This window comes from Scyliorhinus torazame, chromosome 2 (genome assembly GCF_047496885.1).
Source record: "Scyliorhinus torazame isolate Kashiwa2021f chromosome 2, sScyTor2.1, whole genome shotgun sequence".
In the NCBI taxonomy this organism is placed as follows: domain Eukaryota; kingdom Metazoa; phylum Chordata; class Chondrichthyes; order Carcharhiniformes; family Scyliorhinidae; genus Scyliorhinus; species Scyliorhinus torazame.
The window spans coordinates 233723693-233745869 of NC_092708.1; positions in this window are offsets into that span (position 1 = coordinate 233723693).

Sequence of the window (22177 nt, forward strand, 5' to 3'; positions counted from 1 at the left end):
CTAGGAGCGTCTATCTCATAGCGTGCGTTGACTGGAGACTTACTTGGTTGGTGCGGCAGCTTGGGCAGTTCACTCTCAAGGGTTGATTCGCTGCTGAGTGACCCTGCCAAGAAGGACAAATTGAACTTGGGGACTCTATTTTATAGTCCCCAGGGGCTTCCCGCCCTTTGGGTGGACCCGTACCTGGTTCCAAGTGATTGGACTGCGTTTCGATCACTTGGATCGATTTCTCCAATACTGGAGTTGTTCCCTGATCGCTGGGCGGTCCCTGAGTGTCCGTTGGCCTTCCTTTGTCTTGGCTCCTGCTGGCGCCGAGGAATCTGGCTTGGCCTTATTCACCTTAAGTTTTTCAATTGTGCCCGGGGATCGCTCATTAATATGCAGATGGCTGCTGGTTTCAGTGCTGTCTGGGCTTTTGCAAATTCTAATACACAGGATTTCTGCACTTGCTAGTTTTTGCCTGTGTTGGCTGAATTTCCCTGCAGCCTTTGCGGACCTCCATTTTAAGTCGGAAAGTGGCCAATCCAGGTGCTACAATGGCTGGAACTCGGAGTTTGTGTAAAAGCAGTCGAGACAATAATCTTTAATAGTTTCACAATAAAGAATTCACGGTAGCACAGTGGTTAGCACTGTTGCGTCACAGCACCAGAGTCCCAAATTCTATTCCCACTTGGGTCACTGTCTGTTCTCCCTGTGTCTGCGTGGGTTTCCTCCGGGTGCTCCCGTTTCCTACCACAAGACCTGAAAGACGTGCTGTTAGGTGAATTGGACATTCTGAATTCTCCCTCTGTGTACCCGAACAGGTGCTGGAATGTGGTGACGAGGGGTTTTTCACAGTAACTTCATTGCAGTTTTAATGTAAGCCTACTTGTGACAATAATATTTTTATTATTATTACATTAACGCTGCAATGAAGTTACTGTGAAACACAAAGGAAACCTAAAAGGGGGTGGTGTAAAATCCTGGACTGAATCTGCTGTTAAAAGTAGAGCAGAAGCTTTGTTTAAAAATGCCATTTGGAAAACCTGGTCTAGATTTCAGAATGCAAACCACTACAGGAAAGCATTATTATTACGAGAGAAGGTTTAAAAGCGTGTTTGTAGGAGTGGAATTTGGAAACTCTCATGTGACAATCATCTGGGGGGATTCTGAGGAGAAACCACAGACACTAAGTTGAGTTCAAAGCGGAGTGCGTGTATTTGACCACAGTCACCCTGTGTACTTGAAGGTGGCCTTGTGTTGATGACACCATTGCAGATTAAGATGTAATTTGTAATCTGTGTTAATCCTAAAACCTGTGTGTAATTGTTAAACTAAGGGGGGGAGTTTGGGGGGGGGGGGGGGGAGGGGGGGGGGGGAGTTAATGCATATTGTATCATAAACCAATTTTTTCATGTTTAGTAAAAAAACATTTTTGTTGTTAAAACTAATTAGCGGTTCACTGAACCTGGGGCGTCATTCTCCGACCCCCCAGAGGGTCGGAGAATGGCCGTTGGCCGCCGTGAATCCTGCTCCCGCCGGTTGTCGAAGTCTCCGAAGGGAGAAAAGTCGGCGGGGCGTTAATGGCGCCGCTGCCGCGGAGAATGTCACGGGTCTGCGCAAGGCAGCCGATTTTCGGCCTGCCGATATTCTCCCTTCCGGATGGGCCGAAGTCCCGTCGACGTGATGACCGTTCACGTCGACGTGAATCAAACCTCCTTTTCATCGGCGTGACCCGGTGCTCCAGGCTCACGCCGACCAGCGTGGAGGTGAGTGACGGCCTGGGGGGTTGGCTCTGGGCAGGCAATGGCGTGGCCGCAGTCTGATTGCGTGAGGAGAGGTGTGTCTCGGGTTGTGTGTGTGTGTGTGCGGCGGGGGGGGGGGGGGGTGGTTAGAGTAGGCTGGGCTCCGGGGGAGTACCAGGAGGGGGTCCGTGCCGGGGTGGAGGTTGGGGGGGGGGGTCCGTGCCGGGGTGGAGGTTGGGGGTTGTGGGGGGTCCGTGCTTGGGTGGAGGTTGGGGGGGGTCCGTGCTGGGGTGGAGGTTGGGGGGGGGTCCGTGCCTTGCCGGGGTGGAGGTTGGGGGGGGGGCTGTGCCGGGGTGGAGGTTGGGGGGGGTGGGGGTCCGTGCCGGGGTGGAGGTTGGGGGTTGGGGGGGGTCCGTGCTGGGGTGGAGGTTGGGGGGGGGTCCGTGCTGGGGTGGAGGTTGGGGGGGGGGTCCGTGCCGTGCCGGGGTGGAGGTTGGGGGGGGGGGTCCGTGCCGGGGTGGAGGTTGGGGGGGGTTCCGTGCCGGGGTGGAGGTTGGGGGTTGGGGGGGGTCCGTGCTGCGGTGGGGGTTGGGGGGGGTCCGTGCTGGGGTGGAGGTTGGGGGGGGTCCGTGCCGTGCCGGGGTGGGAGGTTGGGGGGGGTCCATGCCGGGGTGGAGGTTGGGGGGGGGTCCGTGCCGGGGTGGAGGTTGGGGGTTGGGGGGGGGTCCGTGCTGGGGTGGAGGTTGGGGGGGGGTCCGTGCTGGGGTGGAGGTTGGGGGGGGTCCGTGCCGTGCCGGGGTGGAGGTTGGGGGGGGTCCGTGCCGGGGTGGAGTTTGGGTGGGGGTGGTCCGTGCCGGGGTGGAGGTTGGGGGTTGGGGGGGGTCCGTGCTGGGGTGGAGGTTTGGGGGGGGGGGGTCCGTGCCGGGGTGGAGGTTGGGGGTTGGGGGTGGGTCCGTGCTGGGGTGGAGGTTGGGGGGGGGTCCGTGCTGGGGTGGAGGTTGGGGGGGGGGAGGTCCGTGCCGTGCCAGGGTGGAGGTTGGGGGTTGGGGGGGGTGTACGTGCCGGGGTGGAGGTTGGCGGGGGTGTCCGTGCCGGGGTGGAGGTTGGGGGGGGGGGGTCCGTGCTGGGGTGGAGGTTGGGGGGTGGGTCCGTGCCGAGGAGGGGGATGGGAGGGCAAGTGAGTTGGTCCACCTGGCCAGGTGCCAGCCTCCAACAGTTGGACCCATGCGGTCCATGCCACCTGGCTGGGGGGAGGAGACTTTATGGGCAATGATGACATGTCGTCGTTCCCCTCCCCCCCACCAGGCCGTCATGTTTTCAGATCATCCAGCGATGTTCGCCGCCGTGGTGGCAGCCGCTCATGTCTATGTTGCCCTGGATGAGGAGGTGGAGGAGGAGGAGGAGGAGCGTGACAGAGAGGCGGCGCAGGCTGCCGCAGAGGGGCAGGCGGCAGCCGCCCAGGCTGGAGGGACACCTGACCGACAGGACGAGGAGGGGGAGGAGGACGTCGCGGCCCCACGGCAACGGAGGCACCCGAGGGCGCCCCGTGTGTACCGGCCCCGGCAGTCATACCAGGACCTCACGGACCGGGACAGCAGGAGGAGACTCCGGATGAGCCGGGAAACCGTGGCACACATCTGCCACCTGCTGGCACACCTGTCACCGCGTGGCACTGGCGGGGGACACCCTCTCCCCGTGTCCGTCAAGGTTACGGTGGCCCTGAACTTTTATGCAACGGGGTCATTCCTGGCACCGAGTGGGGACCTGTCCGGCATATCGCAGACATCGGTGCACCGGTGCATCCGGGCAGTGACAGATGCCCTATATGCCATGGCGCAACGCTACATCCGCTTCCCCGTGGACCGGGCCAGCCAAGATGCCCGGGCCGTGGGCTTCTCTGCCGTGGCCGGGTTCCCCATGGTCCAGGGCGCGATCGATGGGATGCACGTCGCCGTGCGGCCACCTGCAGATAACACGGCCGTGTTCACTAATAGGAAGGGGACCTATTCGATGAACGTACAGGTGGTCTGCGACCACCGCATGATGATCCTGCACGTCTGCGCCCGTCACCCAGGCAGTGTACACGACTCATTCGTGTTGTCGCGGTCATCCATCCCCGGCATGTACGAGGGACGCCATCCCCGGCTGAGGGGCTGGTTGCTGGGCGACAGGGGCTACCCATTGCGATCGTGGCTGATGACGCCTATACGGAGGCCACGCAATGAGGCGGAGAACCGCTACAATGATGCCCATGTAGCGACAAGGGGAGTGATCGAGAGGTGCTTTGGCGTGCTGAAGATGCGTTTCAGGTGCCTGGACCTCTCTGGGGGCGCCCTCCAGTATCAGTCAGATAGGGTCGGCCGCATCATTGTGGTGTGCTGCGTCCTGCACAACATAGCCCAGCAGAGGGGCGATGTGCCGCAGGCAGAGGAGGGCGGAGTGGAGGAGCAGCAGGAAGAGGCGCAGTCCTCCCCAGATGAGGGGGATGGGGGCAATGGTCAGGGCAGACGGGGTAGACACAGGCGGGTGGCTGTCCACCGTTACCGGCTGGCCCAGCGGGCACGGGACAGACTGATAGACGCCCGCTTCACTGACTAGATGGGCGTGGGAATCGGGTAGTATGGCCACAGACCGCACACCATGGCAACAGCCGACCACCCACACCCCCCACCCATCCACCCACCCAGCACCCTCACCCCCCTCCCCCAACCCCACCCACCCCACCCGCATGCACACCACCCCCCCCCCCATTGCCGATCCACCTGCGGCACAACGGGCCGGGCTCACACAGTTGCGGGTGGACGCGTGTCTATCGCAGGCCATGGAGGATGATGACAACCCGCCCTGCGATGAGCTCCTGGCTCTACATCGTTGGACTATGTCTGACCCATGGCCACAGTACCACCATCCACCCGGACCATCCCTGCATGCGGCTGTGACACTGCAGCGCACGGTCCCGTCCTCTGCCCGGGGGATGTTGATGGCGGCCCAGGGGAAGGGGGCAGACTCACCTGGGGCTGAGGTAAGACCACCCCTCACACACACACTTGCGCTCAATGTACATGACACCCCCGCACACTTTGGACAGAGCACAAAGGCAGCTTCGGTAGGTGTAACATTGACTTTAATAACGAAAGGAGTTCATGCACGTGCCCTAGCCCCTAAAACTCATCTGTGCCCTGCACCCGTGCCAACTTACTCAGTGTCTAATTGTTTGGCCTTACGGGCCCTTTGACTACGTCTACGTGGTTCCCCAGACGGTACAGCAGAACTGGAGGTGGACTCCTGTGATTCCTGCCCTCTGACACTGGATCCCTTTGGCGGCCGTTTCCTGGGGCGCCCTGGCCTAGATGGGCCAGGCTGCGGCCCGGGCGACTGGGATGGCGAGCTGCCAGCCTGTCCTGCCCGTTGCCCACCCGATGCACCTGGGACGGAAGGGGGGGTTCTCCGTTATCGGCGGAAAGTCCGCCGATCGGCGCAAAAAACGGCGCAAATCCGACTTACGTCACGTCGGAAAAATGGGTCGATAGTCTCCGGCCCGAAATGGGCTAGCAGCGACGTAACGGGATCCGCGCTTGCGCAGTGGTTCACGCCGTGCAGCGTCATACGCGCTGCACGGTGTGACGGCTCATAAGGCCACGCTGCTCCCCCCCACCCAACCGGAACACCCGACCGCAACACCCGACTGGATGGCTGGCCGTCGCTCAGCCCCGAGGTTCGAGTCATGCGATGTGCAGGCGCTCCTGGACGCGGTGGAGCAGAGGAGGGATGCCCTGTATCCCGGGCACGGCCGCCGAGTTGCCCCACGCCACAGCCGGCGTCTGTGGAGGGAAGTGGCAGAGGCCGTCACCGCTGTGGCCCTGACACCACGGACAGGCACCCAGTGCCACAAGAAGGTGAACGACCTCATCAGAGCAGGCAGGGTGAGCCTCCCCCATATCCCCCCTCCCCATATCCCCCCCTCCCCCATATTCCCCCTCCCCCATATCCCCCCCTCTCCCATATCCCCCATATCCCCCCTGCCCCATATCCCCCCTCCCCCATATCTCCCATATCGCCCCTCCCCCATATCCCCCCTCCCCCATATCCCCCCTCCCCCATATCCCCCATATCCCCCCTCCCCATATCCCCCCTCCCCATATCCCCCATATCCCCCCTCCCACATTTCCCGTTCCCCCATATCCCCCCTCCCCCATATCCCCCATATCCCCCTCCCCCATATCCCCCATATCCCCCCTCCCCCATATCCCCCATATCCCCCCTCCCCCATATCCCCCCTTCCCCATATCCCCCCTCCCCATATCCCCCCTCCCCCATATCCCCCATATCCCCCTCCCCCATATCCCCCCTCACCCATAACCCCCCCTCCCCCATATCCCCCATATCCCCCCCTCCCCCATATCCCCCATATCCCCCTCCCTCATATCCCCCATATCCCCCCTCCCCCATATCCCCCATATCCCCCCTCCCCCATATCCCCCCTCCCCCATATCCCCCCTCCCCATATTCCCCATACCCCCCTCCCCCATATCCCCCTCCCCCATATCCCCCATATCCCCACTCCCCCGTATCCCCCCTCCCCCATATCCCCATATCCCCCCTCCCCCATATCCCCATATCCTCCCTCCCCCATATCCCCCCCTCCCCCATATCCCCCCTCCCCCATATCCCCCATATCCCCCCCTCCCCATATCCCCCATATCCCCCCTCCCCCATATCCCCCTCCCCCATATCCCCCTCCCCCATATCCCCAAGTGAATATAGCCCTAACCTTAACCTCTGCAATGCACGCGCAACCGATGGCGTGCATTCATATACCTGCCTAACAGTGTTGCCTTTTACCCCTGCCACCCCCCCCCACCCACAGGAGAAGCGCGCACACAACAATAGGGAGCATGTGAGGACTGGAGGAGGCCCCCCTGATGAGAGGCCACTGACCGTACATGAGGAAAGGGCCCTGGAACTTGCTGGTGGACCTGAGGACCGGGAGGTTGCTGATGCGGAGGTCGGGGGCGTAGTAGCAAGTGAGCCACCGACAGCCCGTCCCCATATCCTCCCTCCCCTATATCCCCCTCCCCCGTATCACCTGATCACTGCCTGATGTCTAACCATGCATGCTTCATTGTGTATCGCAAGACCAAACGTCCAGGCACCCATCCCCGCAGATGCAGACCGCCCGCAGGATGCCCCTCGGAGACCACAGGAGACGGAGAGACCCGGACCCTCCAGCATGCGACGCCCGCAGGATGCCCCTCGGAGACCACAGGAGACGGAGAGACCCGGACCCTCCAGCATGCGACGCCCGCAGGATGCCCCTCGGAGACCACGGCAGACGGAGAGACCCGAACCCTCCAGCATGCGACGCCCGCAGGATGCCCCTCGGAGACCACAGGAGACGGAGAGACCCGGACCGTCCAGCATGCGACGCCCGCAGGATGCCCCTCGGAGACCAAGGGAGACGGAGAGACCCGGACCCTCCAGCATGCGACGCCCGCAGGATGCCCCTCGGAGACCACAGGAGACGGAGAGACCTGGAGCAACAGGGAGACGACACCCCCGTCACGTGCGGGAGCGACCACCCAGCGATGAGGGGGGCAGGCACAGGCCCCCGTCACATCCGAGCCAGGACACCACTACCCAGGACACCACTACCCAGGACACCACTACCCAGGACACCACTACCCAGGACACCCCTACACGGGACAGCACTACCCAGGACACCCCTACCCGGGACAGCACTACCCAGGAAGACGAAATACCGGACAGTGAGTCAGAGTGGATGGGTGGAGACGAACCCCCACCCCAAAGTGCCATGGACTCAGAGTGGGACGAAGAGCACGACACAACGCCACTGCTGTCACCAACACCCTCCACCATCGCAGAAACACTCACCACGGTTGGGCACTTTAGTGATGAGGCGTCTGGTACACTCACTGGTGCGTACAACACAGCCGTCCCGGTACAGCAGGTGGAGGTAGGAGCAGCAGAGGAGGCGGGGGGTCGGAGGGCAGCCCAGCCCAAGCGAACATCTGCCGCCCAGATGGATCCCGGGTTCCTGCAGTTACCACACCCACACATAGATCCGATGCTACCACCGACCCGGAGACGAGCGAAGAGGGTGACGGGCGGCTTGCGGCGGCTGCGGTCGCAGGTGGAGGAGTCCACCCGCGTCCAGGAGCTGGGAGTGGTGCCGGTCATGCGTGCCACCCAGGCTGACACCACACGGGTGGCGTCCGCGGTGGAGGCAATGGGTGCGACGGTGTCAGACATGGGGAACGGTTTGCGAGGCCTGGGGCTTTCCGTGCAGGCGGCGTCTGTGGCCCAGGAAATGGCTGCCCTCTCACAGGAGGCCATGAGCTAGTGCCAGCGCCAGATGGCAGAGGCGCTCAACGCCATAGCCCAGTCTCTGCAGGCCATGGCCCAGTCTCAGCAGGCCATGGCCCAGTCTCAGCAGGCCATGGCCCAGTCTCAGCAGGCCATGGCCCAGTCTCTGCAGGCCATCGCTGAGGGCATCGGCGCCAGTGGCCATGTGCGAGCCGGCGTCGCACTGTCACAGACAGGGTTTGCCAACCCCCTGGGCTCCATGGCTGCAAACCTGCAGACCCCTGTCGATACCAGCACGGGCCTCCAGGACTGGCAGCGCCAGATGTCGGGGGGGCGTCGGATGGCCAGTCCGTTCGCATCCCCCACCCATGTAGAGGCCTGGGGGCCATCGGGCACCCCGAGGGAGGAGGAGGTGGTGTGGTCCGTCCCGGCTCCCTCTGTAGGGAGGTCCCGGTACACCGCGACACCTCGGACTCCCCCCCTTCCGTCCCAGGTGCATCGGGTGGGCAACGGGCAGGACAGGCTGGCAGCTCGCCATCCCAGTCGCCCGGGCCGCAGGCTGGCCCATCTAGGCCAGGACGCCCCAGGAAACGGCCGCCAAAGGGATCCAGTGTCAGAGGGCAGGAATCACAGGAGTCCACCTCCAGTTCTGCTGTACCGTCTGGGGAACCACGTAGACGTAGTCAAAGGGCCCGTAAGGCCAAACAATTAGACACTGAGTAAGTTGGCACGGTTGCAGGGCACAGATGAGTTTTAGGGGCTAGGGCACGTGCATGAACTCCTTTCGTTATTAAAGTCAATGTTACACCTACCGAAGCTGCCTTTGTGCTCTGTCCAAAGCGTGCGGGGGTGTCATGTACATTGAGCGCAAGTGTGTGTGTGAGGGGTGGTCTTACCTCAGCCCCAGGTGAGTCTGCCCCCTTCCCCCTGGGCCGCCATCAACATCCCCCGGGCAGAGGACGGGACCGTGCGCTGCAGTGTCACAGCCGCATGCAGGGATGGTCCGGGTGGATGGTGGTACTGTGGCCATGGGTCAGACATAGTCCAACGATGTAGAGCCAGGAGCTCATCGCAGGGCAGGTTGTCATCATCCTCCATGGCCTGCGATAGACACGCGTCCACCCGCAACTGTGTGAGCCCGGCCCGTTGTGCCGCAGGTGGATCGGCAAGGGGGGGGGGGGTTGGTGTGCATGCGGGTGGGGTGGGTGGGGTTGGGGAGGGGGGTGAGGGTGCTGGGTGGGTGGATGGGTGGGGGGTGTGGGTGGTTGGCTGTTGCCATGGTGTGCGGTCTGTGGCCATACTACCCGATTCCCACGCCCATCTAGTCAGTGAAGCGGCCGTCTATCAGTCTGTCCCGTGCCCGCTGGGCCAGCCGGTAACGGTGGACAGCCACCCGCCTGTGTCTACCCCATCTGCCCTGACCATTGCCCCCAACCCCCTCATCTGGGAGGACTGCGCCTCTTCCTGCTGCTCCTCCACTCCGCCCTCCTCTGCCTGCGGCACATCGCCCCTCTGCTGGGCTATGTTGTGCAGGACGCAGCACACCACAATGATGCGGCCGACCCTATCTGACCGATACTGGAGGGCGCCCCCAGAGAGGTCCAGGCACCTGAAACGCATCTTCAGCACGCCAAAGCACCTCTCGATCACTCCCCTTGTCGCTACATGGGCATCATTGTAGCGGTTCTCCGCCTCATTGCGTGGCCTCCGTATAGGCGTCATCAGCCACGATCGCAATGGGTAGCCCCTGTCGCCCAGCAACCAGCCCCTCAGCCGGGGATGGCGTCCCTCGTACATGCCGGGGATGGATGACCGCGACAACACGAATGAGTCGTGTACACTGCCTGGGTGACGGGCGCAGACGTGCAGGATCATCATGCGGTGGTCGCAGACCACCTGTACGTTCATCGAATAGGTCCCCTTCCTATTAGTGAACATGGCCCTGTTATCTGCAGGTGGCCGCACGGCGACGTGCATCCCATCGATCGCGCCCTGGACCATGGGGAACCCGGCCACGGCAGGGAAGCCCACGGCCCGGGCATCTTGGCTGGCCCGGTCCATGGGGAAGCGGATGTAGCGGTGCGCCATGGCATATAGGGCATCTGTCACTGCCCGCATGCACCGGTGCACCGATGTCTGAGATATGCCGGACAGGTCCCCACTCGGTGCCTGGAATGACCCCGTTGCATAAAAGTTCAGGGCCACCGTAACCTTGACGGACACGGGGAGAGGGTGTCCCCCGCCAGTGCCACGCGGTGACAGGTGTGCCAGCAGGTGGAAGATGTGTGACACGGTTTCCCGGCTCATCCGGAGTCTCCTCCTGCATTTCCGGTCCGTGAGGTCCTGGTATGACTGCCGGGGCCGGTACACCCGGGGCGCCCTCGGGTGCCTCCGTTGCCGTGGGGCCGCGACGTCCTCCTCCCCCTCCTCGTCCTGTCGGTCAGGTGTCCCTCCAGCCTGGGCGGCTGCCGCCTGCCCCTCTGCGGCAGCCTGCGCCGCCTCTCTGGCACGCTCCTCCTCCTCCTCCTCCTCCTCCTCCTCATCCAGGGCAACATAGACATGAGCGGCTGCCACCACGGCGGCCAACATCGCTGGATGATCTGAAAACATGACGGCCTGGTGGGGGGGAGGGGAACGACGACATGTCATCATTGCCCATATCACCTCCTCCCCCAGCCAGGTGGCATGGACCGCATGGGTCCAACTGTTGGAGGCTGGCACCTGGCCAGGTGGACCAACTCACTTGCCCTCCCATCCCCCTCCTCGGCACGGACCCCCCCCAACCTCCACCCCAGCATGGCCCCCCCCAACCTCCACCCCAGCACGGACCCCCCCCCCCCAACCTCCACCCCAGCACGGACCCCCCCCCCAACCCCCAACCTCCACCCCAGCACGGACCCCCCCCCAACCTCCACCCCGGCACGGACCCCCCCCAACCTCCACCCCAGCACGGACCCCCCCCAACCTCCACCCCAGCACGGACCCCCCCCCAACCCCCAACCTCCACCCCAGCACGGACCCCCCCCGAACCTCCACTCCGGCACGGACCCCCCCCCAATTCCACCCCAGCACGGACCCCCCCCAACCACCAACCTCCACCCCAGCACGGACCCCCCCCCCAACCCCCAACCTCCACCCCAGCACGGACCCCCCCCCAACCCCCAACATCCACCACAGCACGGACCCCCCCCCAACCTCCACCCCGGCACGGACCCCCCCCAACCTCCACCCCAGCACGGACCCCCCCAACCTCCACCCCAGCACGGACCCCCCCCCAACCCCCAACCTCCACCCCAGCACGGACCCCCCCCCAACCTCCACCCCGGCACGGACCCCCCCCAACCTCCACCCCAGCACGGACCCCCCCAACCCCCAACCTCCACCCCGGCACGGACCCCCCCCCCATCCCCCTCCCCGGCACGGACCCCCCTCCCGGCACTCCCCCGGAGCCCAGCCTACTCTAACCACCCCCCCCATCCCCCCCGCCACACACACACACACACAACCCGAGACACACCTCTCCTCACACAATCAGACTGCGGCCACGCCATTTCCTGCCCAGAGCCAACCCCCCAGGCCGTCACTCACCTCCACGCTGGTCGGCGTGAGCCTGGAGCACCGGGTCACACCGATGAAAAGGAGGTTTGATTCACGTCGACGTGAACGGTCATCATGTCGACGGGACTTCGGCCCATCCGGAAGGGAGAATATCGGCAGGCCGAAAATCGGCTGCCTTGCGCAGACCCGTGACATTCTCCGCGGCAGCGGCGACATTAACACCCCGCCGACTTTTCTCCCTTCGGAGACTTCGGCGGGGGCGGGGGCGGGATTCACGGCGGCCAACGGCCATTCTCCGACCCTCTGGGGGGTCGGAGAATGACGCCCATGGTTCCAGTCTGGCATCTTCCGATCCAGTTATAACATCAACTGGGATCATAACAAAAATGGGCTCTTGCGGGATTAACAAACATGGAGAAATGGTGATTGGATGCTGATTAATAATAATTTGTTCTGGGATTTATTGTTGTATGATGGGATCTGTGAATCCTTACAAAAGAGTAAGTGGGGTATGGAGCTACTGGACAAAATAATTGGAGGCACCATGAGGTATATTATGCAGGTTAGAATCCAAAATGGCATTGGAAATTGCTAATAAATGGAATACATAACTCTGACTGGTTTACAGAAAATAACTGAAAACTGCCTCACAGTGCCAGGGACGCGGGTTCAATTCCAGCCTTGGGTGATCATCTGTGTGGAGTTTGCCCTTCCTTCCCGTGTGTCTGAGTGGGTTTCCTCCGGGTGCTCCGGTTTCCTCCCACAGTCCAAAGATATGCAGGTTAGGTGGATTGGCCATGCCCCTTAGTGTCCAGGGATGTGAAGGTTAGGGGGGATTACAGGGATAAGGTGGGGGAGTGGGCCTTGTAAGGTGCTCTTTTAGAAGGCCGTTGCAGACACGATGGGTCGAATAGCCGCCCTCTGCACTGTAGGGATTCTATGATTCTATGTTAAACTTGAAAACGCAAATTTGGCAAAGGTTGATCTTCAGTTAAAATTTGGTGAACTTCAAGCATCAGAAGTATTTTTGAACTACCATGGAAAAAACCTTGAACAAGAAAAGGAGGTTCTGGTAAATGATTGGTTGAATGCAGAATTAAGAAAACAAATTGAACAAACTGTTAGAACTTTGTCGTGACAATGGGATTTTTGAACTTCAAAGCAAAATGGAGGAAATGAAGATGGATGGTATCGATGTCACAATTCGAAATTTGTTCCTGTGGATTAAACACATTATGGAATAGTGATCCAATTGAGCGAAAAACTGATGCAAGTAATATTACTGATGTATCAAAGTAATGGACAATAAGAAAACAACTGAAGTACTTGTAAATTTAGAAAGTATGAATTGTGAACCAGAAGTGCTGAGATTGCAAAATAATCTTTCTGAGTCAATGACAAAGACACTGGGTGGAATACTGAGCCTGCACTCACCGTCCACGGAATCAGCGTCGTGGGCAGAAAACCTAACGAAATTCGGCAAATATGATTCTCTTCGGAGAGATCGCATTGCCCAATTTTCCTTGCCCCTCACCGGTGATGTCATGAGATTCATGCCCACAAAGGGCGTGACCTTCATAATAATAAATGTGAATACTTATCAATGTTCTTCGTGGCTCCCGCTAAATGATCCCCGCTCACTAAATATTCATACCTCACCAATGTGAGGTTTACAACAGGTTTGGCTAGGTGCGAGGCAATCAAGGGCTCCCTCTGGGGGTGCAGAGGTAAGTTTATCTCCCGGCGGGAGAGGGCCATGCCCTGGCACAGGTTGGCATTGCCAGGTTGGCATGAGTTTCAATCTGTGCAAGGGAACAGTGCTGAGGTGGGCCATACTGCGAGCCCCATGGGGGAGTGGGGGTGTGTTGTCATGTGAGAGTGCCTTTAAGAACTGGATGTTTAAGCAATGTACCTTTAAGAAAACAGTGATGTCATAGAGTGGGTGGAGCTCAGCTCAGTTCAGCCATTTTGCAGGTTTTTAGTTTCAGTTTTGAAAAGAACTTGGCTGGTTTTGCTGAGAGCAGCTAAAAAAAGAACCTGGCTGGTTTTGCGGAAAGCAGTTCAAAAATGCCTGGCTGTTTTGCTATGAGCTGATTAAAAAGTAGAAAGCCAGGTTTGAGAAAGCAGTTTGGGTGTGTTTGTGGGTTTCCAGAGAGCTGCATGAAGAAAAGCAAGGTGCTGGAGCTGAAATCAACCAAGCTAATATATCTCTGCCATTCTACAGAAATCATATATATATCCTTTAACCTGATGTGATACTGTTTAAAGGTGTCAAGTCTCTTGGAAGTTTGAAGGAACATTTTAAGGAAGTATTTACTGTTGCAATATTTTCTGAGTTATCTTTGAAGTAAGGGCTGATAAGAGATCCAATGTTTATTTAAGATGTTAAGTTGAGTTCATGGAATAAACAGTGTTTTGTGTTTAAAAACCCACGTGTCCATAATTGTAATGCCACACCTAGGGAAAAAGCCTCGTGCTCGGAAAAGCAACAAATACATTAAAGGGAGAGATTGGTTGAACTCCATGATACATTTTGGGGTTCTGAAAATGCCTCGCTCATAACAGTGTAGATGTGTGTTGGGTGGCAAGAACAGATACAAAGTTAGGGGTGGTGGGAGTGTTAGTGGGGGATTGCAATGCCGGTGAGGATTCTCAGGGGGTGAATTCCAGTGACGAATCTCAGAGTGGGAGAGCCCCTGATACCACCTTGATTGGTGCTGAGAGCCGTTAAGCAACACTCCCTTTAAATATAGTGTCCGGTTCTCTTGGAGCTGATTTCCAGCTGTATGGGGTCTCGATCCAGCAGAGTGACAGTGTAAACCACACCCACTCATTCTTTTTGGCAAAGAGGCTTAGGATTCCGTGAGAAAACTGCTGGCCTGTGCAACTGGAGAATTTTCCGTCTGAGCTTGGCACTTTGCCAAATTCTGGTAAGATTCCGCCCACTGATTTAGAAATGATTGTCGGTGGTATAGCGCAAGCTGTAGTAGTTGGAAGAAAGGAAAATGAGCAGTTTGCTGAAGACCATTCAAACTCTATTGAGAACTGGACTGAGATAGTTCAGAAATTGTGGATTAGAAAAAAACTATGATTGACATGGCACAAGCAGAATTGAAAAGAACTAATTTGAAACAGGACTGGGGAAACAACAAGATCACAAAAAGATCAAAGACAAACAAAGAATACAACTCTATTGTCAGTGACCGCAAGAAGCATCTACAACATTCTTGAAGCAGCAAAAAGAGATTTTCACAAGAGAACAAATGAAATTTTAATGCAAAAAAATTACATTTTGACTATGCTAAAAAATGCAAATTTACCACATGTGAATTTGGAAAGTGGGTGTAAGAATGAAACTATGCCTAGAAGTGACAAAAAAGACAATTGCTCAGTAGACTTAATTTAAACATTCTTTTTGTGTTTTGAAAACTGGAAATCAGAAGAAATGGAATCACAAGACTTAAGTTATGATAATGTTACCATGTATAGGTTCAGTTGGTGCTGTTGAAGTTATAGTCTTTGTTTTGGTTAAATCATTGTAACTATATAATATGACGGCACAGTGTTTAGCACTGCTGCCTCACAGCATCAGGGACCTGGGTTCAATTCCGGCCTTGGGTGAGTAACTGTGTGGAGTTTGCACTTTCTCCTCGTCTGCGTGGGATTCCTCCAGGTGCTCCAGTTTTCTCCCACAGTCAAAGGTTGTACAGGTTAGGTGGATTGGCCATGCTAAATTGCTCCTTAGTGTCCAGGGATGTACAGGTTAGGTGGGGTAATGGGGTTACACGGGGAGGAAGGGAGAGTGGGCCTAGGTAGGATGCTCTTTCAGAGGGTTGGTGCTGACTCGATAGGCCGAATGGCCTCCTTCTGCACTGTAGGAATTTCTATGTGCAGTTATGAACTAAGACATTTACTTGCATGATTTTATGTGGTTAGATATTTATGATGTCAAGTTTGTGTAAAATAGATTTAACAGAGATTGCAGAAAGAAGAAATAAGATAAAGACGACCTAATGAATTCTAAGCTATTGGGAAGCCATAATTTCCAAATGGCTTCTAAACGGAGAAATGGGAATTTTGGTCATTCTTCAGATACCAGAGTGTATAAACATAGGTCAGATGAGGAGAGGCTGCAGGAACTGTAATGCAAGTCTGGGCAGAAATTCAAGAGAAATAATTTCACTTGACTTTTGCGTATAAAAACTGGAAGTACGAAAATGTTTAAGATTTGGAGATATTTTCAAGGATGAAGAGAATGTCAGGAACAAGCAAGGTGCTTAAAAATCTTTCTCTTTTGGCCCACTTCAAATATGGCACATTATTCCACTTGAGCCAAAATTGTGAGTATAGTACAAACAGTTCTGTACTCGAGTGCAAAATATGAAACAAAACTTTAAAAAAACTTTTCATAAATCAAATCAACTGTACTGAAACAGAAGTATTTTTGTTTATTCTATTAGACCTTTTTTTTCCTCTTGTAAGGGTGGTGCTGGTTATTGTCAGGATGTTTTCTTAAGCTGTAACAGCCGTCCGGTACCTCAGTAAGTGATGGCCTGTGACACCAGGTGGTATATGGAGGAGACTGCACCTGCGTTTCCACAGAACCCCCTAAAGCACTCTGCACACCTCTGATACAAACCTCTTGTGCATCCCCATCTCTTTGATTCACCCATTGTGGAGACTGATATCAATCGATTTTAGAGTGAGGGGGTAGGCAAAACACATTGAGGTACAGCCTGGAGGGCCTGAATTGCCAATTCCTGGGCGAAATTCTCCGTTATCGGCGGAAAGTCCGCCGATTGGCGCAAAAAACGGCGCAAATCCGACTTGCGTCACGTCGGAAAAATGGGTCGATAGTCTCCGGCCCGAAATGGGCTAGCAGCGACGTAACGGGATCCGCGCTTGCGCAGTGGTTCACGCCGTGCAGCGTCATACGCGCTGCACGGTGTGACGGCTCATAAGGCCGCGCTGCTCCCCCCCACCCGACCGGAACACCCGACCGCAACACCCGACTGGATGGCTGGCCGTCGCTCAGCCCCGAGGTTCGAGTCACGCGATGTGGAGGCGCTCCTGGACGCGGTGGAGCAGAGGAGGGACGCCCTGTATCCCGGGCACGGCAGCAGAGTTGCCCCACGCCACAGCCGGCGTCTGTGGAGGGAAGTGGCAGAGGCCGTCACCGCTGTGGCCCTGACACCACGGACAGGCACCCAGTGCCACAAGAAGGTGAACGACCTCGTCAGAGCAGGCAGGGTGAGCCTCCCCATATCCCCCATATCCCCCCCTCCCCCATATCCCCCCCTCCCCCATATCCCCCCTCCCCCATATCCCCCCCTCCCCCATATCCCCCCTCCCCCATATCCCCCATATCCCCCCTCCCCCATATCCCCCCTCCCCCATAACCCCCCTCCCCCATATCCCCCATATCCCCCCTCCCCCATACCCCCATATCCCCCCTCCCCCATATCCCCCCTCCCCATATCCCCCATATCCCCCCTCCCCCATATCCCCCCTTCCCATATCCACCCCTCCCCCATATCCCCCCCATATCCCCCCTCCCCCATATCCCCCCCTCCCCATATCCCCCATATCCCCGCCTCCCCCATATCCCCCCTCCCCCATATCACCCATATCCCCCCCTCCCCCATATCCCCCATTTCCCCAAGTGAATCCAGCCCTAACCTTAACCTCTGCAATGCACGCGCAACCGATAGCGTGCATTCATATACCTGCCTAACAGTGTTGCCTTTTACCCCTGCCACCACCCCCCCCCCCCCCCCGCCACAGGAGAAGCGCGCACACAACAATAGGGAGCATGTGAGGACTGGAGGAGGGCCCGCTGATGAGAGGCCACTGACCGAACACGAGGACAGGGCCCTGGAACTGGCTGGCGGACCTGAGGACCGGGAGGTTGCTGATGCAGAGGTCGGGGGCGTACTAGCGAGTGAGCCACCGACAGCCCGTCCCCATATCCCCCCTCCCCTATATCCCCCTCCCCATATCACCTGATCACTGCCTGATGTCTAACCATGCATGCTTCATTGTGTATCGCAGGACCAAACGTCCAGGCACCCATCCCCGCAGATGCCCCTCGGAGACCACAGGAGACGGAGAGACCCGGACCCTCCAGCATGCGACGCCCGCAGGATGCCCCTCGGAGACCACGGGAGATGGAGAGACCCGCACCCTCTACCATGCGACGCCCGCAGGATGCCCCTCGCACACCACGGGAGACGGAGAGACCTGGAGCAACAGGGAGACGACACCCCCGTCACGTGCGGGAGCGACCACCCAGCGATGAGGGGGGCAGCCACAGGCCCCCGTCACATCCGAGCCAGGACACGACTACCCAGGACACCACTACCCAGGACAACACTACCCAGGACACCACTACCCAGGACACCACTACCCAGGACACCCCTACCCGGGACAGCACTGCCCAGGACACCCCTACCCGGGACAGCACTACCCAGGAAGACGGAATACCGGACAGTGACTCAGAGTGGATGGGTGGAGACGAACCCCCACCCCAAAGTGCCATGGACTCAGAGTGGGACGAAGAGCACGACACAACGCCACTGCTGTCACCAACACCCTCCACCATCGCAGAAACACTCACCACGGTTGGGCACTTTAGTGATGAGGCGTCTGGTACACTCACTGGTGCGCACAACACAGCCGTCCCGGTACAGCAGGTGGAGGTAGGAGCAGCAGAGGGACCGGGCGGTCGGAGGGCAGCCCAGGCCAAGCGAACATCTGCCGCCCAGATGGATCACGGGTTCCTGCAGTTACCACACCCACACATAGATCCGATGCAACCACCGACCCGGAGACGAGCGAAGAGGGTGACGGGCGGCTTGCGGCGGCTGCGGTCCAGGAGCTGGGAGTGGTGCCGGTCATGCGTGCCACCCAGGCTGACACCGCACAGGTGGCGTCCGCGGTGGAGGCAATGGGTGCGACGGTGTCAGACATGGGGAACGGTTTGCGAGGCCTGGGGCTTTCCGTGCAGGCGGCGTCTGTGGCCCAGGAAATGGCTGCCCTCTCACAGGAGGCCATGAGCTAGTGCCAGCGCCAGATGGCAGAGGCGCTCAACGCCATAGCCCAGTCTCTGCAGGCCATGGCCCAGTCTCAGCAGGCCATGGCCCAGTCTCAGCAGGCCATGGCCCAGTCTCTGCAGGCCATCGCTGAGGGCATCGGCGCCAGTGGCCACGTGCGAGCCAGCGTCGCACTGTCACAGACAGGGTTTGCCAACACCCTGGGCTCCATGGCTGCAAACCTGCAGATCCCTGTCGATACCAGCACGGGCCTCCAGGACTGGCAGCGCCAGATGTCCGGGGGGCGTCGGATGGCCAGTCCGTTCGCATCCCCCACCCATGTAGAGGCCTGGGGGCCATCGGGCACCCCGAGGGAGGAGGAGGTGGTGTGGTCCGTCCCGGCTCCCTCTGTAGGGGAGGTCCCGGTACACCGCGACACCTCGGACTCCCCCCCTTCCGTCCCAGGTGCATCGGGTGGGCAACGGGCAGGACAGGCTGGCAGCTCGCCATCCCAGTCGCCCGGGCCGCAGCCTGGCCCATCTAGGCCAGGATGCCCCAGGAAACGGCCGCCAAAGGGATCCAGTGTCAGAGGGCAGGAATCACAGGAGTCCACCTCCAGTTCTGCTGTACCGTCTGGGGAACCACGTAGACGTAGTCAAAGGGCCCGTAAGGCCAAACAATTAGACACTGAGTAAGTTGGCACGGGTGCAGGGCACAGATGAGTTTTAGGGGCTAGGGCACGTGCATGAACTCCTTTGGTTATTAAAGTCAATGTTACACCTACCGAAGCTGCCTTTGTGCTCTGTCCAAAGTGTGCGGGGGTGTCATGTACGTTGAGCGCAAGTGTGTGTGTGAGGGGTGGTCTTACCTCAGCCCCAGGTGAGTCTGCCCCCTTCCCCCTGGGCCGCCATCAACATCCCCCGGGCAGAGGACGGGACCGTGCGCTGCAGTGTCACAGCCGCATGCAGGGATGGTCCGGGTGGATGGTGGTACTGTGGCCATGGGTCAGACATAGTCCAACGATGTAGAGCCAGGAGCTCATCGCAGGGCGGGTTGTCATCATCCTCCATGGCCTGCGATAGACCCGTGTCCACCCGCAACTGTGTGAGCCCGGCCCGTTGTGCCGCAGGTGGATCGGCAATGGGGGGGGGGGTGGTGTGCATGCGGGTGGGGTGGGTGGGGTTGGGGAGGGGGGTGAGGGTGCTGGGTGGGTGGATGGGTGGGGGGTGTGGGTGGTCGGCTATTGCCATGGTGTGCGGTCTGTGGCCATACTACCCGATTCCCACGCCCATCTAGTCAGTGAAGCGGGCGTCTATCAGTCTGTCCCGTGCCCGCTGGGCCAGCCGGTAACGGTGGACAGCCACCCGCCTGTGTCTACCCCGTCTGCCCTGACCATTGCCCCCATCCCCCTCATCTGGGGAGGACTGGGCCTCTTCCTGCTGCTCCTCCACTCCGCCCTCCTCTGCCTGCGGCACATCGCCCCTCTGCTGGGCTATGTTGTGCAGGACGCAGCACCCACAATGATGCGGCCGACCCTATCTGACCGATACTGGAGGGCGCCCCCAGAGAGGTCCAGGCACCTGAAACGCATCTTCAGCACGCCAAAGCACCTCTCGATCACTCCCCTTGTCGCTACATGGGCATCATTGTAGCGGTTCTCCGCCTCATTGCGTGGCCTCCGTATAGGTGTCATCAGCCACGATCGCAATGGGTAGCTCCTGTCGCCCAGCAACCAGCCCCTCAGCCGGGGATGGCGTCCCTCGTACATGCCGGGGATGGATGACCGCGACAACACGAATGAGTCGTGTACACTGCCTGGGTGACGGGCGCAGACGTGCAGGATCATCATGCGGTGGTCGCAGACCACCTGTACGTTCATCGAATAGGTCCCCTTCCTATTAGTGAACACGGCCCTGTTATCTGCAGGTGGCCGCACGGCGACGTGCATCCCATCGATCGCGCCCTGGACCATGGGGAACCCGGCAACGGCAGAGAAGCCCATGCCCCAGGCATTTTGGCTGGCCCAGTCCACGGGGAAGCGGATGTAGCGGTGCGCCATGGCATATAGGGCATCTGTCACTGCCCGGATGCACCGATGCACCGATGTCTGCGATATGCCGGACAGGTCCCCACTAGGTGCCTGGAATGACCCCGTTGCATAAAAGTTCAGGGCCACCGTAACCTTGACGGACACGGGGAGAGGGTGTCCCCCGCCAGTGCCACGCGGTGACAGGTGTGCCAGCAGGTGGCAGATGTGTGCCACGGTTTCCCGGCTCATCCGGAGTCTGCGGGGCCGCGACGTCCTCCTCCCCCTCCTCGTCCTGTCGGTCAGGTGTCCCTCCAGCCTGGGCGGCTGCCGCCTGCCCCTCTGCGGCAGCCTGCGCCGCCTCTCTGGCACGCTCCTCCTCCTCATCCAGGGCAACATAGACATGAGCGGCTGCCACCACGGCGGCCAACATCGCTGGATGATCTGAAAACATGACAGCCTGGTGGGGGGGAGGGGAACGACGACATGTCATCATTGCCCATATCCCCTCCTCCCCCCAGCCAGGTGGCATGGACGGCATGGGTCCAACTGTTGGAGGCTGGCACCTGGCCAGGTGGACCAACTCACTTGCCCTCCCATCCCCCTCCTCGGCACGGACCCCCCCCAACCTCCACCCCAGCATGGACCCCCCCCCAACCCCCAACCTCCACCCCGGCACGGACCCCCCCCCAACCTCCACCCCGGCACGGACCCCCCCCAACCTCCACCCCAGCACGGACCCCCCCCCAACCCCCAACCTCCACCCCGGCACGGACCCCCCCCAACCTCCACCCCAGCACGGACCCCCCCCCAACCCCCAACCTCCACCCCAGCACGGACACCCCCCCCAACCTCCACCCCAGCACGGACCCCCCCCCCCAACCTCCACCCCGGCACGGACCCCCCCCAACCTCCACCCCAGCACAGACCCCCCCCAACCCCCAACCTCCACCCCGGCATGGACCCCCCCCCAACCTCCACCCCGGCACGGCACGGACCCCCCCCAACCTCCACCCCGGCACGGACCCCCCCCAACCTCCACCCCAGCACGGACCCCCCCCCCAACCCCCAACCTCCACCCCGGCACGGACCCCCCCCAACCTCCACCCCGGCACGGACCCCGTCCCAGCACTCCACCGGAGCCCAGCCTACTCTAACCACCCCCCCCGCCGCACACACACACACACAACCCGAGACACACCTCTCCTCACGCAATCAGACTGCGGCCACGCCATTTCCTGCCCAGAGCCAACCCCCCAGGCCGTCACTCACCTCCACGCTGGTTGGCGTGAGCCTGGAGCACCGGGTCACGCCGATGAAAAGGAGGTTTGATTCACGTCGACGTGAACGGTCATCACGTCGACGGGACTTCGGCCCATCCGGAAGGGAGAATATCGGCAGGCCGAAAATCGGCTGCCTTGCGCAGACCCGTGACATTCTCCGCAGCAGCGGCGCCATTAACGCCCCGCCGACTTTTCTCCCTTCGGAAACTTCGGCGGGGGCGGGGGCGGGAT